This window comes from Equus caballus, chromosome 1 (assembly GCF_041296265.1).
Source record: "Equus caballus isolate H_3958 breed thoroughbred chromosome 1, TB-T2T, whole genome shotgun sequence".
NCBI classification, from domain to species: Eukaryota; Metazoa; Chordata; class Mammalia; order Perissodactyla; family Equidae; genus Equus; species Equus caballus.
In genome coordinates, this window is record NC_091684.1 from 113,772,450 (window position 1) to 113,797,721 (window position 25,272).

Below are 25,272 nucleotides of genomic sequence, written 5' to 3' on the forward strand. Positions count from 1 at the left end.
CTTCACCAATGCGAACAGACCTCTTCTGTGTATTACCAAATAATTTCCGCAGCGTATTTTAATGCGGCTTCTAAGGGTGGCTAATTTACTATTAAGCAATTGCTTAAGCATTAGGAGAATCTGGCTCCCTGTCATTTAAAATGCGTTCAGTATTTGAAAAACCTAAATATTATGGCTTATCTTCATATAATGATTGGTGTCCATAATTATGAGTGTCAACATATAAATCTAGAATTTGGCCTTCGTGTGATGGACAATGAAGAAGGGAGAACTAAGCACTCTTGATAAGCTACTCTAAGAATGTAGGTAGGCACTAGATCAGTAAATCAATGACACAAAAGGAAGAACACTTCTTGACTCTGTGTGTGTGTGTGTGCTTGTGTGTGTGTGCGTGCGTGTGTGTTGCAACATCAGAAGTCACTTAGTAACGGGCTACAGGAGTACCCTACACAGAGGAGAAAAATTCAGAACCCAATATTTCTTCCAGCTTCTGACAGGGGCTCTGACAAAGAGGAAATCATCTAAATACCCAAGAAAACTTTGTTTTTATGCTTCTTGGTTTATTTTCGGTTTTTGTACAAGAGATTATTAAAATTTATACTAGTAAAAATGTACAAATCTTTCCTTTTGGATCACCACCGGCCCCTTAACAGTTAATAAAGAAGCTGTGTTTTCCCTGAATTAGATAAAACAACATCCAGATCCAAAACTAAAAGAGAGAATTACTAGCACACTTTGCTGAATTAGTAAATCAAGGCCTTTTCTTATTCTAGAAATTTGTGTACAATCAAAAGTGTAACATTCCCTTAAACAATACAATTGAGGATTTTTACCCAGTTGTTTAATTGAAGAATATTTTCTTGTGCAAAGAAGATCTTACTATGGATCTGTATTTTAGCATTTTGAAAGCATGCCTTTGTGAAAAAATTCCATAAACGAAGAAAATATTTCAATGTGTCAAATTCAACAATCTGCTTATGTTGGTAACAGGAAACACACGAAGTCTTTCAGGAAGTCCAACTTTAAGACTATTTGAAATGACCAATGACCAAAAAAATGAGTTTGCCTGAGCTTTCTTTTTGATGTCAGTGACGTATTAAGGAAAAGAAAAAGAAAGACACTCTCGTCAAAATAGCATTTCATCTCCCCTGATTGGGTCTGTTCACAAGCGTAACAGCTGTAACTCAAGTTTTCTTGAGCAGTTAACCTTCCAGCCTTGATTAAAGATACTCAGGACCAGGCCACATTTGTGCTAAAAATGTTTCCTTTTTTTAAAACTCTTCTGCTGAAACAAATGCACTTCTCCGTCACTCGTAATGTGATACCAGGTTCAGTCTATCGTGCCAAATATCACGGAAACCTTGGAAAAAACTGCCCTTATCATCTCGCAAGAAGCCAAAATAGGAAATGGCTATTGCAAGGCATTGTAGACCCACCATATCAAATTGGATGATGTATGCAAAAGTACACGGTAAACGGTAAATAAAGCACTACATGCATGCAAAGTATTCAAAGTACTGGGGAAGCTTTCTTCATGATGATGATGATGGTAATAAAGCTATGACTTATTGAGTGATTTTATTATGTGCCAGCCACTGTGCTAAGCACTTTACACGTACTTGCTCATTTCTTACTCACAACAATCGGTTAATGTAGAGACTATTACTATCAGCACTTTACAGATGAAAGCTCAGAGAAGTTGAGTCAATTGCCTAAAGTCACACAGCTCATCAGCCTATTAGCAATAAACTAGTTCTTCATGCCCTCATGCAAATGAAAGTGCTGGCAAAGAATTCACGGATCACGTCTAGTTATATTATGTGATCCAGGTAGCCCAACATATGGTCATATTACTCTTTGGTTATTGAAGTAAATGGACACATACACGTGTACACACACACAGACACACAAACTTATTCAGATACCCGAGGATATGTCAGGTATTCTTGAACTACCCATAGATTTGCTCTTTTTCTTTGAAAATGACTCAATGAGTCATGTGACTTTGCTGTGGAAAGGCTTTTTCTGGCATAAAGTAACCTTACACTAAATGTTTGATAAATGAGCACATGCTCCCTGGTACAGCAGTATCTGCCTTACTTGCGTGGCACGTTACACAGAAATCTTTGGTTTGTAAATGACAAAAAGTCAACTCAAACCAGCTAAAACCAGAATAGTGCTTGATTAGTTCATGTAAGTGAAGAGTCCAGAGACCTCTGGTTTCAAGCATGGCTGGAGGTAGGCGCTCAGGGAATGGCATCTCGTCCATCTCTCTATTGCTCCTGCTCTGCTTTGTTTTTCTCTTCACTGGCTTCCTTCTCAGTCAGGCTCTTTCCACCAGCAGTAACTGGATTATATATGGCTCTCCTAGAAATGGGAGCACCTCTTTCTTTATATCACCAACCAAAGTCCCAGGGAAGCCTTCAATTGACTTGGCCTGGATCATATACCCATCCTTGAACTAATCACTGCCTTCCGAGGGATAAGGCATCTGATTGGGCAACCAAGAAGGAGGAGGAGGAGGAAGGGAGGAAAGGAGGAGAAAGAGTAGGAGACGGAGATGGTGGTGATGAATAGAAGTGTGGCGCAATAGTAGCCTCTCTTAGCCCAGAGAGGTCTTGCTGATTTTTGTCTCCAATGTTCTCTCAAAAGTTTAGCTTCCAAGAAAGGAAGCAGATTATAGATCATTTCATCCTCCTTTTCAGATTTTGTTCTTTATTTATGCCTGCCTTATTTACTGTATTTAAAGGAAATGGACACAGAACTTTGAAGAAGACAAGGCTTATATGGATGATGCCATCCAGGAGGGACATTGTTTCTTTCCCTGCTTCATTATACTTGGTGGTAATTACTATCCATACCACGGTGACACTTAATTATACTATTCCAATAAGTCTACCTTCCTCTTGCAATTCATAAATTAACAAAAGAAGACCACAGAGTGTGCCCCATCACACATTTGTAATTTTTTTTTCTCAGATTCTAGGAAAATGATGGGAGTTTCCCTGTGGTCCTTTCTCACACAGTAATATCCTTCTGCCCTACTGTGTGCAAAGCTCTCATTTACTGGAAGAGCAGCTACACTTCTGTGCAGGGCCAAAGAGTTGGGGATCAAGGAAATTCCCAACTGGTTTAACAAGAATGAGCATCACACTTTTGTAAAGCTCTACAGGGACCAAGTGACAAAAATTGGGTCTACAATAAGAATTGGGAAAAATTGGGGACGTGCCCTCAGGAAGTGAGGGTCTGTGATGATTGAGAGTTCAGACAAGAGCAAATGAGTATCCCAGTCTATTCCGCTTCATTCCAGTCTCACATTTTTCATAAGACTTCTTCCCAAAAGAGAGAGAGCGAGGCCCAGTGGAAAGCTATTCCACAGCCACGCAGTTACCTGTCCTTACGCCTGATCCTAAAGCCCCCACAACACTACTCTCAGTAGATCGTCTACCTCCCCGTGGCTTTTTTTTTTAATTGAGGCCATGACTTTTTTCTCGATCTTTCCTTTTGCTTTCAGATCCAGGGGCAGAACACTGGATAAGTCATGTTCCTGTACTCATAGCATGCTGTCATTTTAAGTTTGTACAGGCCCTTCGCTCATTTGTTCATCACCTGTCATCCCATTTCCCTTCACCCAGTTTGTCCCCAGCCCACAAGCAACAGCACTATTAGCTTTGATGATATCCTTGAATGTGTACGTATCCTCGTGAAACACATAGTATATCCTTGTTCTGTGTGTGTATTTTTAATTTATACAAATGATGTCCACAGACTTTGTTCTGTTCTTTTTCTCCCAACACAGTTTTTAAGATTTCTCTACACTACTTCAAACTGTTGCACAGTGTTGCGTGGTAAGCCTCCCTAACATCTTATCATCTCTCCCGCCTGACGAACTCCTAGGCTGCCACCATCCTCACTACCACAAACAATACTGTGATGCCATCCTTATCCAGCCCCCTCAGGGACCTGTATAAGAGTTTCTCTGGGCTCTACACCCAAGAGCGCCACATGGGACTGATGGATAGGTCTCCATCTGGCTCCCCTGCCCTGACTACTCTATGGAGGACCTACCATGGCCACAGCATCAGCTTCATATCATGCAAACAGGAGAATCTGAAGCTAAAAGAGGTTAAGTGATATGCCCAACGTCACATAGAGTCGGGATTCCAAGCCAAATTACTCTGACTCCCAGCTTTGCGCCCTTCCACTGGAGCAAACTGCCTTCCACAGGGATCTTTTGATTCAGTGGCCTATGCTAGAGGCAGCAGGGACACAGTAAGAAGACCAGAAAAAGCATCCCTTCCCTTTACCAGGCATCCATTCCCCCCAGCCTGCAGGGAGTGGAGATCGACCCTGCCAGAGGGGCTCAGGATCCCCAGCCTGGTGCCGGCAACGATGTGTGATCAGAGTTGAGGGATAGCCCCATTGGCTATGGGCCCAAGGAGCTTAGCCCCCCTCGCACCCCTGATGCAGGCAGATTAACAGCTGCCATCTGGCAAGCAGAGTCTCTCCATGCAAACTGCAAACCCCCCCCTCTGGGTGAATCACTAGTGTGTCCAATAGCAGTCAGGCCCAATGAAACTTTGATGGCTCTATTAATGAAGATGAAAACTTGAGATATGCCAAATGCAGATTAAATGGCATCTTGGTAACATGATTATCTCTGAATTACTAGCTGCACAGTGAGACAGCCAAGTGACTAATCCTGGGAAGGCTGTGCGCTTTAGATGCAGGATCCCCTACTTCCAGCCTCCAGAACGTGGTTTACTGCATCAGAGTGGCACTTCACTAAACGGAACACCAAGAGTGCCTTCCTCTGTAGATGGCACTCTTCTTCAGAGAAGATTTAATTTCTTGAAATTCTGAGGCTCCAAATTCAGAGCTATCTGCAACAAGATGAGTGAGAACACGTCAGGAAAAAACAAGAACAAACACAAGAATCTGGCAAATGTTCACGTATACAGCATTGTCGATAAAATTAGCAGAAATGACAGCATAGGAATGATAGAGAGGGAATTCTAAAAGCCACAAGTCACTCTCTCCTGCTTTCTTTCCACTTCTGTCTTTAGCTCGCCGTTATTCAAAATGCCATTCTATCCTAGTGCTTTTGATACCTTTGCACATGTAATTTCTATGAGGTAGGCATTATCGTTCCCATTTTCCATCTGAGAAAATTAAGGCTTGAAAGTGTTAGTAACTTGTCCGAAGTTACTGAATATCTAGTACCTGGCCAAGCTGAGACTCCTCCTTGGGTCTGTCCATGTCCAAAGTTAGTGCTCTTGAGGAAGTGCCATGGTTTGACTTCTCAATTTTAGGAAGCTACAGAGAATTTTGAGAGGTTCCAAGAATTATTTCTAAAAAAACGGAAAGCCAGCCCCAGTAGAAAGGTTATGAAAATTCCATCTGTAAGATACAAGATTGGGACTTGTCAAGTGGTGGTGTACTGGGAGAGAGGGGCTGTTGGTGAAGGTCTGTGAATAATTCGACAATTAAAATGTCTTCCAATTTTGCTGGAATTGTGTAAGAAAGTCTTTACTTGGCAGCTATGGAATGGACTATGTATGAAAGCTCCAAGAATCCCATTTAGACCCGAATGTCTATAAATCTTCTTACGGTTTAATCATAAGAGGCCAAGGACATGGATTGGTGGCATGGCACGTGGTTTAAATTGTGTATCATATAAAGTTATCTACATACATCTTGAGAAAGCTCCACACTTCTCCTTTCTCTTGAAGTGCATTTCCGTGGGCACCAGATATATGAACAAACACAGGCTCTAAGACATCTGATATACTGTACCTTTCCAATCAGATGCGTAATTGCGGTAGGACTGTTATTGCTTACGTTTCACACTATCACTAGCAACTTTAATTTCTGGTTAAGTTCTTGAAATCTCTCTCTGGAAAAACAAATGAGATCACACTCTCCATTCTCCTGGTTAACAGTGTCATTATCACGTTCAGATCCTCAAACAATTAACTAAATTCCATTGTCATTCTGAATTTCTTCTCTCTTGTGATGCATCCACAAACGTATTCAGTCTTCTGCCTTCCCAACGGAAAAAAATTTCTAGAAACTACCATAAACGGCACATAATTGTAAATGACTTTAAAAAGCCATATGGAAGGATGAATAACCTTCTTTTTTTTTTTTCCATCTTTCCCAAATATCCTCTAGCTTTGTGTTTTGCAATACCTTTTGCACCCAGCTTTGGTCAAAATTGTTGTTGGCCAGTTGCCAGTTTAAAATGTCCTACAAAATGAATTGCTTCTTTCGTAAATAAGAAAAAACTTTGGGAAATATTGCTTTGAAATACTGTGCTGGAGTCATGGCTAGCCTGGAGCACTTTCTGTGGGGGCAAAGGAGGGTGGTGAGTTTAGTGTCTGCTCAGCATGTATAAATCACGATCCAGGTAATATTTTGTGCTTGCCTTCATATCTTCTAGAGGCTGTAGTTTGGGCTATCACAAATATTCTTTCAAGCAAGAATCACATATTTCCTATGTCAGGATGGCCTTTCATTTGGGGTTAAAATTTCAAATGACACCAGTACCAAATAGAAATTAGGACAAATTTTTAACCACCAGTTTCTTGGCTGAGGGCTTCATAAGGACACTAAGATTTTCAAAGAAATGAGTTCACCCACTTTTATTGGCTTCCTTTTCTTAATTTTTACTTTAAGAAGTTAGTCTATTCCTCTTACAGTTTAAACGCCAACCTCTTCTAATATTATTCTTACAAGGTAACTTCTGACTTGGCCACTCTCCATCTTCCCTCTTCCCCATATCACCCTATGCTTTTCAGAAAAAATTGTATCTCCAAATGGTACATCAAGGACAAATAGCAGAGTCGTGAGATCATTCTTAGACCAAAGTGGTTGTCAAAATTAACCCAATAATACAGTGCAGGGCAATTCATTTATAGGGCACGTTATCATATAAAAACTAGTGTTTTGTAATTTTTACGAACTTAGAAATGACAGTGGAAGCACACTAAAAGGAAACTTTTAAAACTCATATTTTAAAAGAGAAACAGTTCTCCATTGTTTCCCATTGAAACGCAATGGAATTACAGATGTACATACACCATGACCCACTAGGTAGGATTATTAAAATAACTTTCTTTCAATACTTTTCTTTCCAAATACAATTTTTCTTAAATCATATATCTTAATATAATATTCAAAATTATGAGGACAGAATGAAAAAACTTTATTGAGAAGATGGACTATTTAAGGCAGGATTGGATTGATGGCCAATTAAAACTGTATCTCCACACTTCCACTCATGATGTGGATTCTTTTTTTCACCTCTGAAAATTAGCAGAAATAAGATATATTATTCCAAGATATGTGCGCAGGAAATTGCCACTAGGTATGAACAAGAGACATCCAATCTCTCCATGCTAATGAAAATGCAATCAGTCATATCTAGACTGACAAGAAAAGACAAAACACGCCAAAGACTCAAATATTTAGAAAAGTAGCATTAAAAATCAACTCAGCCTCTAAGGAGTGAACCTGAACTAATCAATGAATGAGATGGGAAAGGCGTCAAGCTGTACTGATTTTAAGACCCTCTCCCATAGATTTTTTTGTACCCACCAAATTAAGAAAAATCTGTTTAAATGTCTACCTAAACTCATAAGAAAAAAATATGTGTAACATCTTGGCTTTCCTTGGACACATTTAAAAGAATAATGAGCTACTTGGAATCAATATATAAGTTTATGAAGTAATGCAAATGCTCCATAACACCCTTAGCCAAATCATAGCCAAATACTGAGCAAAAATACAGATATGAGAGCCTGTTGGATACGAGACATGAAGTTTCTTCATCTTCTATACCATATCTCAAAGGGTGTCTCCTCTGAAAGCCAAGTTTCATTCTGGGAAAGACCTTGCTTTAAAGACCAAGGCCCAGTATTCCAGCACCTTAGGGTAAAACAGAGAATCTAGACAGCATAGTTTTAGCGGAAATTTTAATGGAGACCAACATTTACTGATGTCACTACAAATGATACACTACCTTGAAGAATATTAACCAACTGGTAGGTTTCACTGCCGTGTGTGTGAGTGCGTGTGTGTGAATGCGTGTGTGTGAGTGTGTTTTAATACAAATAAACTTGGCCACGAAACTCCTTCTTTAGTTGCTGGTGTATTTTTGTTTTCACATGTGGCACTGAACACATTTCTGTAGTTGTGAACAACTACATTTGATTAAAATCTGTCAGATTTATCTCTTTAGCAGGAGAAGAGAAATATGTGTTTCTCCAGAAAGGAAATCAATGTGTCTTTATGATAGATGCAGAGTGGAAAGCTGGATACTGTCACTTTAAGTGATGAAGCAGAGAGACAGGGTGGCTCCACAGCTATTGCCATTGGCTGCTGACATAATTGTAGTGAGGCAAAGCCCTGTTTAAATCTTATAATCCTTGTTTATAGGATAGACTTACATTCACTGACCTAATAGTTATTACTCCAACTTGTTAAATTACAAAGTCTTGCGTCTGAGGTGTCCACAGTTTGCTTTGTTTAAATTTTCTTAGTAATATGTTTTAGCCAGAGTTCTGCTCCACTGCGCTTCAGTACTATGAGAGAGAGTGCTCCCCTCCCCATAGGAAGGCACCAGGTCTTCAAGGGCAGACAACTGCAACAGGGAATCTCCTTTCTCAAGGCAAACCAGAGGAAGAAACCTCGAAAGCAGCCCCCAGTCTATGCCAGAGAAAAACGCAGCGGAAAGAATCCTCAAAGAGATGTCCTGGGAGACTGCTGCATGACAAAAATATGCCCAGAGATCTCCTCCCTCCTCTTGGGACCCACCCACCTCCCCAGGATCCCAAGAGGTTCCAGGTATAGCTGAGCTGGATAGAAAAGAAAGCTTCTGCCCGGGCATTGTGAGGTTCTAAGATTCTCCATCCAGAGACACTACAACCAGCAGACACCTACCCTATAAGACAATCTGAGAATATCAAGGTGAGCAGAGACATCTCCACAGCATGAATATTCGTTCCTCTGTGGTTACGACCAGCAAAACCATTCTAACGAGCTTATAAAGCAACGTCAGGATCTACGAACTCGTACGTCAATTAAAATTGCTGTCTCTCTTGTCTCATGAATGACATATGTCAGGAAAATATTTGAAGTGTCTATTTGTGGCCAATTTAATACTAATGTTCTATGGATAAGCCCCTTTCCTAAATAACTTTTAAAAAAATAATATGTTGGTTTGTGTTCCTTAATTAATGAATGTTTCTAGAAGGCATTCTACTGTTGTGAGTGTGCATGTGTGCCCTCTGCTTATTAACCCAAACCTGATCGAACCATTAAATGACATATTATGCAGAGTGCCAAGGGTTTGGAACATGGTAGATATTCTTCACAGGTTCCTTCTTTACTTATCACTGCTCTCTTCAACTTGCATATCCTACAAGTTAAAAAATCACAAATAACTAAACATTTGCCTAAAGCTAAATGACTCTCTCCCTTCCCCCCCCAACATCCACCTTCCACACTCATCTCTCTCCTACAATCTCCAAGCTATTCAAGAATCAGGATTTAAGAATTATACACTATGATCTTGCCATTTGCAACAACATGAATAGACCTTGAGGGTACTATGCTAAGCGAGATTAGTCAGATTTCATGATTTCACTCATATGTGGAGGATAAAAATAAAACAATGGCAAACATAGACACAGAGAACAGACTGGCAGTTACCAGAGAGGAAAGGGGTTGGGAGGAGGATGAAAGGGATTCAGGGGGGACATCTGTACAGTGATGGATGAAAACTAGTCTTTTGGTGGTGAAAACGATGTAGTCTATACAGAAGTCAAAATATGATGATGTACACATGAAATGTATATAATATAAACCAATGTGACCTCAATAGAAAAAAAGAGTTACACATTGATAATACATTGACCACCATAACATACATTATAAATAATTGGAATCCTTCCCACAATATATAAAATGGAAATGATTAAGATACATTCTTGCTTTCTGGCAACGGTGTCACATGCTTTTCATACATTGATGGATTTGATTTGTTAATATTGTGTTTATAATTCTTTATAGAAGTTGGTCTTCAAATTCTGTACTGTCTTTAGAAGCTACCTTCACAAATGATTTTTGTATCTTTCCTTTCTTGTGATTATGATTTTATACAACACTGGAATTGATGTTTAAATTGATTTTTAAAGACTAAAAAGAATTCTTCTGTAAAACTGTCTAGGTCCCGTGCCTTTTTTAGTGACAGATCTTTTACTTTCAAGTCTCTTCTACAATAATTGACCTATTCATGTTTCTTAAAATGATCATTTTAAGAGTTCCAGTTTTCACTAGAAAATTATCTATTGCCACTAGGTTTTCAAATTTATTTCTATAAAGGTGCACATAATATCCACCAGTAAGTTTTCTCATCTTCTCCACATCTGTAGTTATATTTTCTTTATAATCTATATTTATCTCACTTTTTCTCTAATCAGGCCTGACAAGGGTGTATCTAGTGCATTAGTCTCTCAAAGAGCCTAATTTTTATTTTACTCACTGTTTTCCGTGGTTTTTCCTATTTTGTTAGTTTTAGCACTTACCTTTATTAATTCCTTCCTTCTACATTCCTATTTTATTTTGTTACTTTTGAATTTGAGTATTTTAAAATTTACTTTTGATCCTTTTTTTTGTTTTTTGCTGAGAAAGATTCACCCTGAGCTAACATCTGTTGCCAATCTTCCTCTCTTTTCTTTCTTCCCTTCCCAAAGCCTCAGTACATAGTTGTATATTCCTGTTGAAGGTCTTTCTAATTCTTCTATGTGAGCCATGCCCCAGCATGGGTACTGACAGACAAGTGGTGTGGTTCCATGCCTGGGAATCAAACCTGGGCTGCCAAAGTGAGCGTACTGAACTTTAGCCACTGGGCCATCAGGGCTGACCCAATCCTTATTTTTTTTCAACATAAAGATAATTTCAGGATATAATTTTTTTGTCTGAGTACAAAGTTTGCTTGAGTGTCTCATATAGTGTATATTCACACTATAACTGCACGCTTGTAGCTGACTGAGCATTGCTCTCTCATAGTTGTCATATTTGTATTATAATCTTTTATATATTTATAAAACATCTCATAAAGATTAGGATATCTTCCTCTTTAAATAATTTTTATATCCCCAAAGAACCTAGCACAGCTTTTTGCCCTTCGTAGAATCTCATTAAATATGTGTAAAGAAAAGTTATGGAAGGCATGGAAGTTGCCAGAGTATCTAACTCAAGGAAGTCTATGCGCAGCTCCCCACTTATCTTCTGAGAATCAGGTGATGCTGGAAAGCTGAATGCTCAGTGGAGGTGGCGCTAGTACCCGGTCAGGGAGGGGAGATGAGAGGAGAAGCTGTGGCATCGGATTTAAGCAAGATGGATCTGGGCTCCACTTCCAACCTTTCCACTTACCAGCTATGTGATTTTTCTTCTCTGAACCTCAATTCATTCACAAAGTAGGTTAAAAAAAAGCACACAAGGCTGTTCTGAGGATTAAATGAGATAATGCTTGAATGTGCCTGGCACACAAGATCTCCATAACCATGAGCTCATAGCATTATTGTTATGACCATCATTGTTACAATCAGGACAGAATGATAAGTGGTCAATAACTGAGGAGCAGATGCCAGGTGACGGGAAGAGGAGCTGGGACAATGACAAGAAAGGGAAGACGTTAGCCCAATCTTAATCCAGAGGTCTTGGAGACACTGGTTATTTAAGGAGATTTTAAATTCTTTCCCAGTTACAGTGTCATTTCTACAGGTTGGGTCTATATTTTGTTTCCCTTTTGCTAAATAATGTTACTCCAAACCTCTCAAGAGAGTGCCTTTCCCACTCAGTCCACCCAAAAGAGGGGCCCAGGGATGGAATGGGTGGGCGGAGGCGAGACGGGGCGGCAGCAATGCAGCCACCAGCTGGTCTGTGAGTCCCCGTCATTGGAAAGCTTCAGCTTTAAGGGTTATTCACGTGGACAGAGGAAGCGTCCCCTTTGGCGTTCTTTTGTGGATGAAATGAAGTCAGGGCAGGGGTAGCTGCACTTCATCACTGTCCCGCTTGGCCAGAGATCTCAGAGGCAGCACGGGCTCCAGTGCCAGACAGCCAGGTTCTAACCCTGCTCCTGCCATTGACTAGCTGTGTGGCCTCAGACAAGGTGCTTAACCTCTCTGTGCCTCAGTAAAAGGGGAAACTTACAAACATTTATATAGCACTATTTTAAGTGCTTTATAAATGTTAACCTATTTAATCCTTTCAACAGGTGTAGGAGGTAGGTCAGAGAGAGGATGGTGAGGATTAAATGGTGAGTATATTTAAAGTACTTACAGACCCTGTTTGGCGCATTGTAAATGCTATATAAGAATGAGCTGCTGTCACCATCATTATTGTAAATGACATCTACACATTGGCTACAGTCATCATCACCATCTGCCTCAGGGCGTTCTGTTGCTGTATAGCACCTGGAGGCATGTTCTCCTCATTCCACCACTGAGTTCTCTCCCCTGTTCTCAGGCCCACTGAGTCATTTTAGTATCTCGTCCACATTCTTGCCATCTCCATCTCACAATGTCAACATTTACCCTCCTCGTGTCCTAAGACTCTACTTCTCCACCTAATTTAAATGAGCGCCAGCTCTCGTCAGACCGACAGGGTGCCGAGGATAGTGTTAGGTATCCTCACCCACACACAGTCTGGGCCTCAAGTGATCATAACCAGCCTGGTCAGAAAGCTGAGATTCAAACATCCATCCATTTGCCTCTACAGCCCACTCTTGTCCTATTACAGCACGTGCCCTTAAGCCATTCCACCTTCCAAACATATTTACCCATCACTCTCAAACACTGAACTGGTTTGTTTACAAGGCATATCTTCCAAATTTTTAAAACAAAGAATCATGCCAACTTGATGTATTTATATATTATTCTCAGTTTTCTGTATGTTTGCAATTTTTTGAAAAAATGATGTGTGAACTGCTTTGTAGCATGTAATATGCCTTCTTGACAAACAACAGTTTCTCATTCAAGCACATAAACCTTCTGAGATGATTATGCCAATCAAGATGTCTTACTATACACATTTTAAAGCAACATCTTGAAATAGAGAAAAGTTAAAAACAGCCTGAATGTTTAATAAATGTGAATTGTTTAAATACACATTAGTAAATCCAGACAATGGAATAGTTTGAAGCCATAAAATGATACTAGATAAATAAGTTTAGTGAAAAGAGTGTATTTGATGATATATGAAATGGAAAAGGCTGGTTACAATGTGTCTGTAGAACAGGATGCAATTTTACACATCTGCAAGGATATATATCAATGGGATCACAATGGCTGATTTGTAGTGAGAGGGAAAATTCATTTTTTAGGTGTTCTCAGTTTTGCTCTCTGTATATTCTAATTTTTCTCTGTAACAAGTATGCATTGCTTTTATAATATCAAAAAACAATAGAAGAAACTACGTTTTGGTGGAAAACACAGTTAGGCACGGAGCTCTACCAGCTGAAGTGACCCTCAGTTAAACCTTTTAATCTGCTGTCTCATCAGGCTGTGCATCTGTTTGATAGATGGCTCAGTTGCCTCTGGCCTGTCATACTGTTATTTGCTTTGAACTCTAAACATCTGGGTGGCAAAGGCTATAGCTGTCTAATATTGCTCTTTTAGTGTTTGAATATGTACAGAAAAATACGTCAAAATTCTTCTGATCATCGGGATGAATCGAAAAGAACTAGTCCTATGTGTTGAAGGCACAATCCACCTCTTAAGCTTGGTGCCTCAAGAGAAACAAAGGTTGACCCATGTGACCCTGCTCTGTCCCCATTCAGTAACATCCTCCAGAGTACAGCACACTGAGCACCCTCAGCCATGTTGAAAACAACCACAGATGCGGGCTCCTGAACTGCCTTGCATTTTCTTCCTGCTATAACTGGAATTTCTTACCTCTTTGCTTCAGTACATACATTAACCACATGCATTAACAATTTTCGAAGTTCTCATTTTTCTTATCATTCTGAAAGTACACTTTATATATTAAAAGATAATGAGCCCATGTTGAGGAAATAGTGAAGAGCTCTTTATACTTTTGTTGTTTTTTTTAAGATTTTATTTTTTTCCTTTTTCTCCCCAAAGCCCCCCAGCACACAGTTGTATATTCTTAGTTGTGGGTCCTTCCAGTTGTGGCATGTGGGATGCCGCCCCAGCGTGGCCCAACGAGCAGCGCCATGTCCGCACCCAGGACCCGAACCGATGAAACACTGGGCCGCCTACAGTGGAGTGCACGAACTTAACCACTCGGTCACGGGGCCAGCCCCTATAGTTTTGTTGAATTTATATTTTATATTTTTATTTCCTGATTCAAATCAGAATGGTGGCTAGTATTGAGTTCACTTCTACAGGAGAGAAAGACTGGAGATTGTGCCGGCTCAAAACAAAAATGTATCTGAAAAATGAAAATTTCAGCTAAACATCCAGATATTATAGCTTTGTAATGTCAAATACATGAAGAACTTGGTTGGGGGGGCGGTTTATTTTTTGCTTTTTTCTTAGTTGACTGGCATTATGTAAAATGCCTCAGTGGAACTGAAAAACTCTCCTGCACTTCAAAAATGAAGGTAAAACAAGTTTAACTTTTTGCTTGTATCTTTCTCCGAGGCCTGTGGAAAACATGAAGGGCACAGGTTAAGGTATTAAAAGGCATGTGTTGGTAAATAAGAGTTGTAGGAACTGACATAACTGAATATGAAGAGATATTTAAAGGCTAAAAACATTTAAGAAAAATTAGCCTGGAAAAGAAAACAATAGAGGTGACTTAACGATTGGTTCCAAATAAATAACAGGATGGGAGAAAGAAGAGAGTGACTGTCTTATTGCCAACCCCACTTTCTCATGAGAATTGGCTTCAAGCCCTGTCATGTCTTGGAGCTGACATAGCTCAATGCCAGGCACATCGTGAATGCCCTTCAACACCTCCTTTTCAATACACTTCCCATATGCAGGTACTGTGTGACCACCTGAGGCAGGTAAACAGATCTGCACCAGGCTACCATAGAGGCAAACCCAGAATGTTCCAAAATGAGGCCATTAATAAGCCAGGCAAGCATCCAGGAAGAGAAGCTGTGTCAAAAAGCATCGTCTGTCTGAGTCGAGTTTGAGGGTGAAGAGAGATTGCTCAAGTGAATAGAAGGAAGAATTCCAGGGATCCCAGGGAGAGGGAACTGCATGTTCTAGGGCACTAAGTTATCATGATGTGCTCAGAGGATACACTTCTTTGTGACAAAGAGTAGGATATGTAGCAAGAGGTGGCATTGCAGAATGAGGCCCAGCCCACATTAGCAAAGTCTTCCTTGTATGCTTCGTTAAGAAGTTTGCGTTGTGCCTCCAAGGCACTTGTAGAACCTTACAGTAAGAACTTTTTACAGGGAGATGACATAATGGTATTAACATTTTAATGTTCAAGATATTATTCTGGCAACAGGAGGAAGAATAGATTGGTAAGGAAGTAACGCTGGAGGCTGGTGCAATATTCTAGATAAAAAAAAATTATTAAGGGGGCCAGCCCAGAGGCACAGAGGTTAAGTTTGCACCTTCCACTTTGGCGGCCAGGGGTTCACCGGTTCGGATCCTGAGTGCGGACCTATGCATGGCTTGTCAAGCCATGCTGTGGCAGGCGTGCCACATGTAATGTAGAGGAAGATGGGCATGGATGTTAGCTCAGGACCAGTCTTCCTCAGCAAAAACAGGAGGATTGGTGACAAATGTTAGCTCAGGCCTACTCTTCCTCAAAAAAAAAATTATTAAGAACTGAATTAAGGCGTGACTATAGGGATGGAGAGAAGGAAGCAGAGTCAAGCAATGAGAAGCAGTTAGCATTGACTGGACTTGTGGATTGCTTTGGTGAAGGTGAAAGAGGAGGAGAAGAGTCTAGGACAATCCCTGGTTGTTGCCTTGGGCAACTGGGTGGATGGCAGCACAGTTTCCCAAAATAAGCAATACAGCATGCGGAGGCGGGTGGTCAGGGGCGATAACACATTTAGTTTTCTAAGCACAGAGTTTATAGAACCTATAAATTGTCTAAGGAAGAAGTTGTATTTACTAGAATGTAAGATCCATGAAAGCAGGGACTTTCTCAGCTTCGTTCAACCAATCAGATGTGGTTTTCAACATAATCATTGCTTAGCACAATACCTAGCAGATGACAAATGCACAGTAAATTCCAACTGAATATGTGTTCTTGGATAAATTTACGAGTCTGGATCTCAGGACAGTGTTGTAGGCAATTATTCAATGCTCTTTTGTTTCCTTGCACAGAAAATTCTAGAACTTCCTCTGACGTCCACCAAGACCACTTTACATCCAGAAATATGGTGATTCTGGTCCACTCCCAAAAGGGTAAATTACAAAAAACCTTACTAAGATTCCTAATGGTGCTATTACTCTTTGTTAACAGATATAAGCAGGGTTGTTTGTTACTGACAGAAGAGGAAAAACTGCAAAATAAATTTTGGAAGTGGTCAGACTAAGCAGAGTGAATGATAAAGTCATGGCATTGGAGTGAGCCTCTGATAACTTTTAATCAGATGTGGCTTTCAAGTTGCTATTGAAATGGCTAAGAGAGCCAAGCATAATTGTTGAGGATGGTCATGGTCCATATCTACACCAAGAACACTAGAAGGGATTGCTGCATTCGAATGAGAAGCGGTGAGAACTGCATAGCCCAAGTAGAAATCTGGAAAGACTTTAAGAAAAAAGAAAGAAAACAAACTTCTAGTAAACGGCGCTGCTACTTGGAGAAATTGGAACAAATCTTCTTTGCCAGAGAAGCTTGAATTACCTGCCTAGCCCTTTAAGCATTTTCATGTACAAATCAAACACAGATGGCCCATTACGTTTATGACCTCCTGTCAATTACTCTAGATGGAGCATGCATTAATTATTGAAATATTTTCATAGTATACAGGTTTTTAGTGGTTACATTGCCATAGATAATTTCAACTTTCTGATTAGAAGCCGGTATAAACAATTTTATTTATGAGAATTAATCTCTTGAATGTAGTAAAAGCTACAAATACAGTAGTGGATTTTTTTTTTTTCTATTTAACAAAGCCAAACAAGAAATCCTGGCCTCTATCCTTGGAAGTCAGCATTATGTTAGCATTGCATACAATACATAAACTCTGCCAAAATCTATTACAATTGTAGTAAATTTTGATTACTGGAGTTGTTTGTTATTTATGTCTCAAAGATAAAGATAATATTGGGAATGGCCCTCTTCTATTCGATGTATAAATTACATCCATAAAATACCTTGTTTTGTAAACAGTAAAATAAAAATAAAAACAAGATGAAACTTGGTTGAAGCTTCAAATGGTTGCATCTACTTTAGTTAAAGTCAATAAACACTTGAGATGATGCAGAAGTCCACAGAATGTTCAGACTTTTAACTGGGCCACTAGCTTTTGTCTAGCATGGTAAACAAAATGCTGGGGCCAGTTAATGTTAAAGAACAATGAGAACATGCTGATGAAGCAGCACTTTCAGAGAACATGGAGAAACACTTTGAGGGAACTTAAAGAAAGACATGTATTTTCTATCATTCTAGAAGGAGGCTACTCATTCAACAACTCAGTCAAGCACCTACTGTGTGCTGGAAACTTTTCTAGGCATTTGGAGTACGTTGGAGAACAAAACCAAGATATCTGCTCCTACTAGTATAGATTCTAACAGAATTGATAGCCTCATTTAATCCTTTTTGCACAGAAAGGAAAGGTGAAGCTCAGAGAGGTGAGCTAACTTACCTAAGATCACCCAGCAAGAAGATAGTAAAGCCAGAAGAACCCAGGCCTTTGGAGCCCATATTCTTAACCCCCATCTCTCTCGTGTCTTTTCCATTTCTAACTCACCTTTTTCTGGGTCGTTGAGAAGTTAATACTTAAAGGTAGTTGGCCGACTTTCTTCAGTAGAATTCTTCAGTTAGGCAGACTAACCCTAAAAGAAAAAAATTAGTTGTCTGTATCTCTTCTCTCTGAAATTCACCATAGCAAAGAATGTTTAGGCAAAGACCGGTATGAACCAGATAGGCATCAGAGGAATGCTGATTTCACAGCCCAGTGGGATGAGGTGGCCCTAGAGGCAGAAGGCAGAGTCAGCATGCAATCCTTGGCTTCTTTCTCTGGCCAAAGTCAAACAGGTCTTGAAGACTAGAATTCTAGTGAGGCACAAGTGGAGAGCACTGATGGCACTCTGCTTTCATGGTGGGTTTGCACAACCTAGAAGAGAGCAATTCCCACATACCTTGGCAGCAATTAAGCCTGGAAAAATATGGTTCCCAACCAGAATCATACATGGAAATTCAGCATATGTATCAGGGGAAACTCAGCTAGCTGTGAGCAATGCTGACATTTTGGACCCCTCTCAAAGACATTCATAAGAAACAGTGCTAATGGGGAGAATTCATGTAAAAATTAATGACATGTTAAATGCTGCTCTACAAATTTTGGATGTTCATTTTGCCCAATTAAAGAGTAATGTATTTTCCTACCACTGATAAGAAAACTCTCTCATGTTTATTTAGCACTTCATATTTTTTTAAAACTTTTTGCTATTGGTGAAAGAGAGAAGGTCAGAGATGTCAGATGACTAGTCTGAGGTCACATCAAATTTGCCCTAGAGCTGTCTAGAACCTAGGCTCACTGGTTTACAACCTCAGGCTCTGGACACTCTTTCAGGCTTCTTATTTGATTCTCACCAAAGTAGACAGAGAAGGTATTATGGTGTCCATTGAGCACATGAGAATCTGAAGCTCAAGGACACAGGACAAGTCAGTGCTCAATTCAGTTCAAAAAGAAGTAACCAAGCATACAAAGTCCATGAAGGGTGTATTGGTGAGAAGGAGGGCGTAGGTAGGAGAAGCCAAGGCATGCAAGAGTAGAAAACGGAATATGCAACTATAGAATTAGGTACAAGGTCAAGAAGTTGTACCGAGGTGAAAGGAATTAATTTCGTCTCGGATTGAATAAAAGTACAACTGGTTACAAATACACCTAACTGTGTTGTAATCAAAAATATTGTGAGAGGTTATGCAACATCTAGAGCTGTTGTTTCTTATGAGAATTGTGTAATAAAACTATCTGGGAAGATTGAAAAAATACAGTCTTGTGCTTAGTGACTCAGAGACTTTGGACATAGAGCACAGGAATCTGGTTTTTCACCACTATATTGGGAGCTCTTGGTCCAAAACCTTGCTACTCAAAGTGTGGTCAGCAGTATCAGCAGTACCTGGGAGCCTCTTAGGAATGAAAACTCCCAGACCCTATCCAGGCATACAGAATCAGAACATGCAATTTAATGAGGTCCCCAGGTGATTTTCTGTACACATTACAGTCTGCAGAATGCTGGTCTACAGCATCCCTCTCCTACTCTACATTCACCTTATCAGAAAAAAATGTCAGCCTGACATAGATTACTCATAGCGAACCTATGAAGGATGCAAGTGAGCTCTGTTTCTATCTCCAGCTTCCTTCCCAGTCTAATAGTCTAGATTTCCATCACCCTCTGATAAAGAATTACAAAATATCCAATTAAATTTTGTTGAAACTCAACATCTAATTCATGGGCTTTTGCATGTTTCAAGCATTTCTAAAATTCACCTTCGAAATATTTCGGAAAGTAAATCACCATTTGCACATCGCTAAATTGCCAGTAATTTTTCCAATTTCCACAGTGCCTCAAAGATTGGTAAAGCATTTTGGAATCCTATCCACTAGGTTTCTTTGCCTTCTCACAAGATAATCAATCCATCACGATTGGGACAGCTGGGTGTGTTTACAACATGTGGGGAAGCTGCAATGAGTTTTTCCCTTGTGCTGAAGCTTCAGGTTCTTCTTACAAGTGTTTCTTTAAACCAGGCTCCTTGAGCAGAATCAGGGCAGTTTCTCCTTGTTTGCAAATGCAAGGTGTACTCTTTCCTACTTTGGGCGACCCCCTCCAGCCAGCATGCTGGATAAAGGAACAAGGAATGCCCCTCTTCCAATCTAACTCTCACCACTCAACTATGAGCAAAACAGCTAGCATAGTGCTTGGATTTCTATATCCACTCATTATCATAACATTAAAAGAAGTTTTAAAGAAATAAAATTACTTGCAAGTCTACCATCCTGACAAGTTGATGGTCCATATACATATCAAGTTAAGTTTACATACGAGTTTGCCTTTTAACTTTCCTTAAGAGTTCATAGAAAACATTTTTCAATATTGCTATAGACTTCATAGCATTTTAATGCCCACATAATATTGCAATATTGATATGCTATGTGTATGTAATCAATCTACTACTCTTGGACATATAGTTGGCTTCCAATTTTTCATTATTAGAAATAAATTCTAAAAGGTAACTAAAGAGATTTTAGAGATTCAATCCCAATCATCCTTAAAGAAAAGAAATTTGACAATTATCCTTAAAGAAAAGAAAAAGTTGGCCCATGGCCAGGATTACTTTGCTAACTTCCATTAAGCTACTCAGAAGTGTATACCATTAGTCACAAGGAGGAACAGATAGAAAAGTAGAGAGAAAACTATATAAAATCGATCCTTTTTAATCTTTAAAATCAGCTGAAAGTGCGTGTTCTACTGAGAGACCCAAAAGCATCATTTTCTTCTATGAATTACTATACATAATGTAGAGTAAATATATTATTAATATATATGGGGTTAGCTTTGTTGCACTTAATGGTTCAGAGTTACACACAATTCACGGGTTACGTAGTAGGCCATTTCCTGATTAGATGGCTGCAACAGAGTAGAGCTGAAGAGAGACTTGCTGTAGCCTAACTTTTTAATATGGGTGTAATTTGATTACATCTCACTTTGTGTTTTAGACAGTAGAATTGAAAACGCATTAACATCCATCACTTAGAATCTGCTTAACCTTTATGTAGATTATACCAGTCCAACCATTTCACTTAGAACTAACCCAGCATCTGACGTTTGTTTTCCCTTCCCTGTTCCAGCACCTGTCGTAGTCCCCCCAGTAATGGTGACCCTGGCTTTGGTGGAGCATGAGGAAGATGGTAGACGCCACAGGAAGTAGCCCAATTTTGAAGGCAGGGTCTTCTCTGGAGTTGAGGAAAAGGCATTCCAGCCATGGGAAGAGCAGAGAGGTAGGAACGTTTAGGGAATCGTGACCATTTGTTTTGCTAAGTAAAAGATATATAAAGGAAGAGAAAGTACATTTTCAAAGACTGGTTTGGGGACAAATCATGGAGGACTTTGAATAGCGGGACAAAGAATCTGGATAATAAGAAATTATTTTAAGCAAGAGCTAATCAAAACCAGATTTGTGTTTTGATAAGATTTAGCTGGGTAAAATGGATGGTAGAGAGAAGGGCCTACTGAAACAAGTGAGTATGGAGCTACCATATTTGGAAAAAAAAGCTGGTGAGGGGGTTCCAAATGAAGAGGCAGCAATATGAACAGGGAGGAGGACATCGGTGCACGGTACAGTGGAAAGGAACAGAAATTGACCGAGCAAAGGAGAATAGGAAAGTTATCTTGGCAAGTTGTCCCCAGGACAATCTCCTTCCTGGGCCCTCAGTCCTAAACCAACATCACTCTGTTACAATGCTATCTTCTAAAACAGTAAAAATGTGTGAGCCTCAGGTATAAAGCTGGCTGAAACAATTGTTTGAATTCAGGCACCAATGTCATGATTGAAATGGAAATGTCATTGACTTTACCAACACATTTTTAAAGGACCAGTAGGTTTGGTTTTGTTTTCTGACCTGATGCTCCCCAATCTCTGAATATCTGGCCACCTCCAAGGGCCTGAGAAGCCCAATTTCTAAACATCTGGCCAGTGATTAGGCTGCCTGTCCCAGCTCACCCTAAAAGAAGGAAAAGTCAATGGCAAAAGCACTTTGGATGGTTTCCAAATTCTTGGAGAAGCAAAGGCAAAGTTTTTAACAAAGAATGAAAGTGGCCGAGTGTGAGAAAGTTTGAGTTGAGAAAAGTCGTATTAGAGATTCTGGTAGGACTGTCATTCAAAATTAAAATTGCTAGATAACTGGGCAATAACTAGGAAAATATAAAATAGGCATACCCAGAAACTTCACTGTAAGTACCCATGCTAGAAAAATACTCACAGCATATGAGCATTACGAGTATTATGCAGATGAGCATATGAAAAATACTTCAGTACATAAGGAAGTATGTACAAGGATATGTGCTGCAGGGCTGTGTATAATAGCAAAAAGGTGGGAGGAATCTACATGCACATTGTATGGGAATAACTCCATGAGCACTGGTATAGCCGTACCATGGGAAATTCTAGAAGCAATATAGAAAATGGTGTGTAGCTGTTTCTACTAAGAAGGTAAGATCTCCAAGACACTGGCGAGGGAGAATACCAAGTGCACAATGATATTTACAATATGACACATGTTTTAGAGTTTCGTTTTGATAGAAAAAGGACTAGAAAGATGTACACCTTTGCTAAAATAGTCACATCAAGGAAGACGGAGAAAGCCACTGGGTTTGGAAGTGGTGGCAAGGGGGACTTGAGCCTTATCATCTAATACGTTAATATTTACAAGGAGAGTAAATGTATGGCAATTATTTTGCATTTCAAATTTATCTCAAAATTTTTAAATACTTTGATTCTAAGGAATCGCTTTCTCCCCATCAACTATCAGGTCTTATACCAAAGACATCTTTCCTTTAAAATGATTTATTTAAAAAAAAGTCAGTGAGGTTTAAAGCAGGAATTAAAAGTTGAATAGGAATAGAACAGGTAGATAGATAGACAGAGGATTGATAGATAGACAGACAAGCAAACCTCCATTGGCCAATCTCCTTCAGAGCTACCGATTTTATGCAAGATTACCAGGGTCACTCTGTGCAATACAATGGTGCAGCCCCCACAGCTTAAATAATGTGGCAAAATACATATCAACTGGCATGCCACTGATTTGCCAATGCAGAAACATCCTCGTATATGTTATATTTAAAAGAGAGTGTGAAACATCATATCCTTCTTAGACAAGATCCATGAATGGAGGTGATTTAAAATCAGAACTAAATAATCTAGATTGGAATTTATTCACTGAAATATTTTTCTAGGCTCAGAAATAAGTGGAAGCAAATTATTTTCTAAATTAGAAACTGTGTCTACAGTACCTTTATATCAGTTCCAATTTTAGAGGACAAGGCAGGGCTAATGCAATTTTAATATAGTTTAGCAGATAGTGATTATCACAAAATCTTCTTTTGCTCCCTTAGGACTTTTGCACTTAAGAACTTGATGGTGTTTGGGGTAAAATGTTGTAAGAGGGATTCTAGCACATGACAGAAAAGAAAATATTAACCCACTATAGAGCCAAGAGCTGGATTAATCTTTTAAGCAATTCAAAAGAGAATCAGAACATGAACCCTAAAAGACAGTTCAAATAGTCTGAAATATGCTAAAATATCTCTACTTTTAACAGTCCACTTTGGTGGATTTTCAGTTATTTTGGTCACATTGCTTTGACTCCTTAATTCAGAAGTAAGTTTTAATGTAAGTTGTTTTACTTTTCATATGTTTGAAAGTGATAACCACTGAATATTTCTTTGAGCCTAAAGTTGAACACAGTCTGCCATGCTGAGCACGTGAGAGTCACTCTGGGAAAAGGGTGTTTAATGAATAACTTTGCAGTAAAAGGCCTTGAAAACTTCCTCTAAACATTAGACCTGGACCTTCTTTCTGAAATACATTAACAGCCTCCAGAAGGCTCAGAGATGCTGGCAACCCTCTTAGGCAGACTTCAGAATTCCCTGATATTTCAAGCACATGGGAAGGTCGATGCATATACTCTCCCCCCACCCCGCCCCTGTCTGTGTTTTGTGCCCACCCCCCCACACCCCTACCTCCACCCGTAGCCCCATGTTTGGAGAGCACGTTGACTGGAGTTCTCCTGGAGAGAAAGATTGATAAAGCCAAGCAATCGGAGTTATTTCCTATGCATGAAATTGATTAAATGCTTCACTAAATGGCTTATAAATTTGCTTCTCATATTTCTGTCACCCACTGAAAAGATTACAGAAACTCTGCATATAACCATGTTGTATACAATACCAAATTACAAAAGGTTGTAAAAACTAATGTTTTGTTTAAAGTTTTGAGCAGGACCATATGCCTTCAGTGACCTTGAGTAAGCTATTTTAATTCAAAACATTTCAAAGAATAGGAAGGGGAGAAATATTCAACTCCATAACAAACCAGACAAGTGGTGGGTAGACCTCAGTGAGCTCTGCCTAACTTATGCTCTTTCCTACGAGGGGTAGACTGAATCTCCTCCTGGGAACACCTTGTGTCCCCAAAGCTGGGAAGCACATGTGGTGTCAACAAGGATGTGTTTACAAAGGAGATGAAAAAAAGGGCTTGAAAACCTCCTAAAGTTGAATTCGCCCTATTATTAGTAGTTCAGAGACACATCCCAATGGGTTCTGAGTCTTGCATAGACTTGCAGGACTATGTAGAAAAGATGACAAATATTAGCATGGGTGGTGGGGTTGTTTTATGTTTGGGTTCTTGTTTGTTTCTTTTTCATCTTTACATATCTTTCAAATGTCAGTTAAGCTCTATTCTTTCTTCCATGTGAGAATTCCTTCCAACTCTTGTGTAACAATTGGGGGGGATGTTAGCAAAGAAGCGATTTATAGGCAAGCACATGACCTACAGATGTTACTTGGGAAACTAACCCCTTTCTTAACATGGCCTTAAAAGTACCTTCACTTCTACAGGAAAAATGATATTCTTTCATAACATTTATAAGACATCATGTCCCCAGCAAGAATTAACATTTGGCATTAACGCACAGCTCTGGCAAGAACTTCAAGAGAAGAAGTTTTACAACCAAGGATGTGCTTAAGATCTCTACTGGCCTGAGCTCTGTAGCACACATCCCCGACCTCCTATCACCTTCAGGAATAGTCAGTGTGGGAATCAAGATGCTGCCACAGCCACAGCCATCTGGAACCCAGTGAGGCGGAAACAACGAGGGCAATGCTTTCAATGGGGGCAGAAGGTCTTTCCAGCATCAGCCTAGGTACACATCTGCTTTCGTGTGAAGTTTCTAGGTATATATAAAATGTTGTGATAGAATTATCTCTCATTTGTGAAAACAATGTAATCTCACTAGTAAAATCCAGGTTTCTCTCTTTTTTTTTTTTAAACGACTACCTGTTCTGGGAGATACGCCAACAATTCAAGGATGATTTA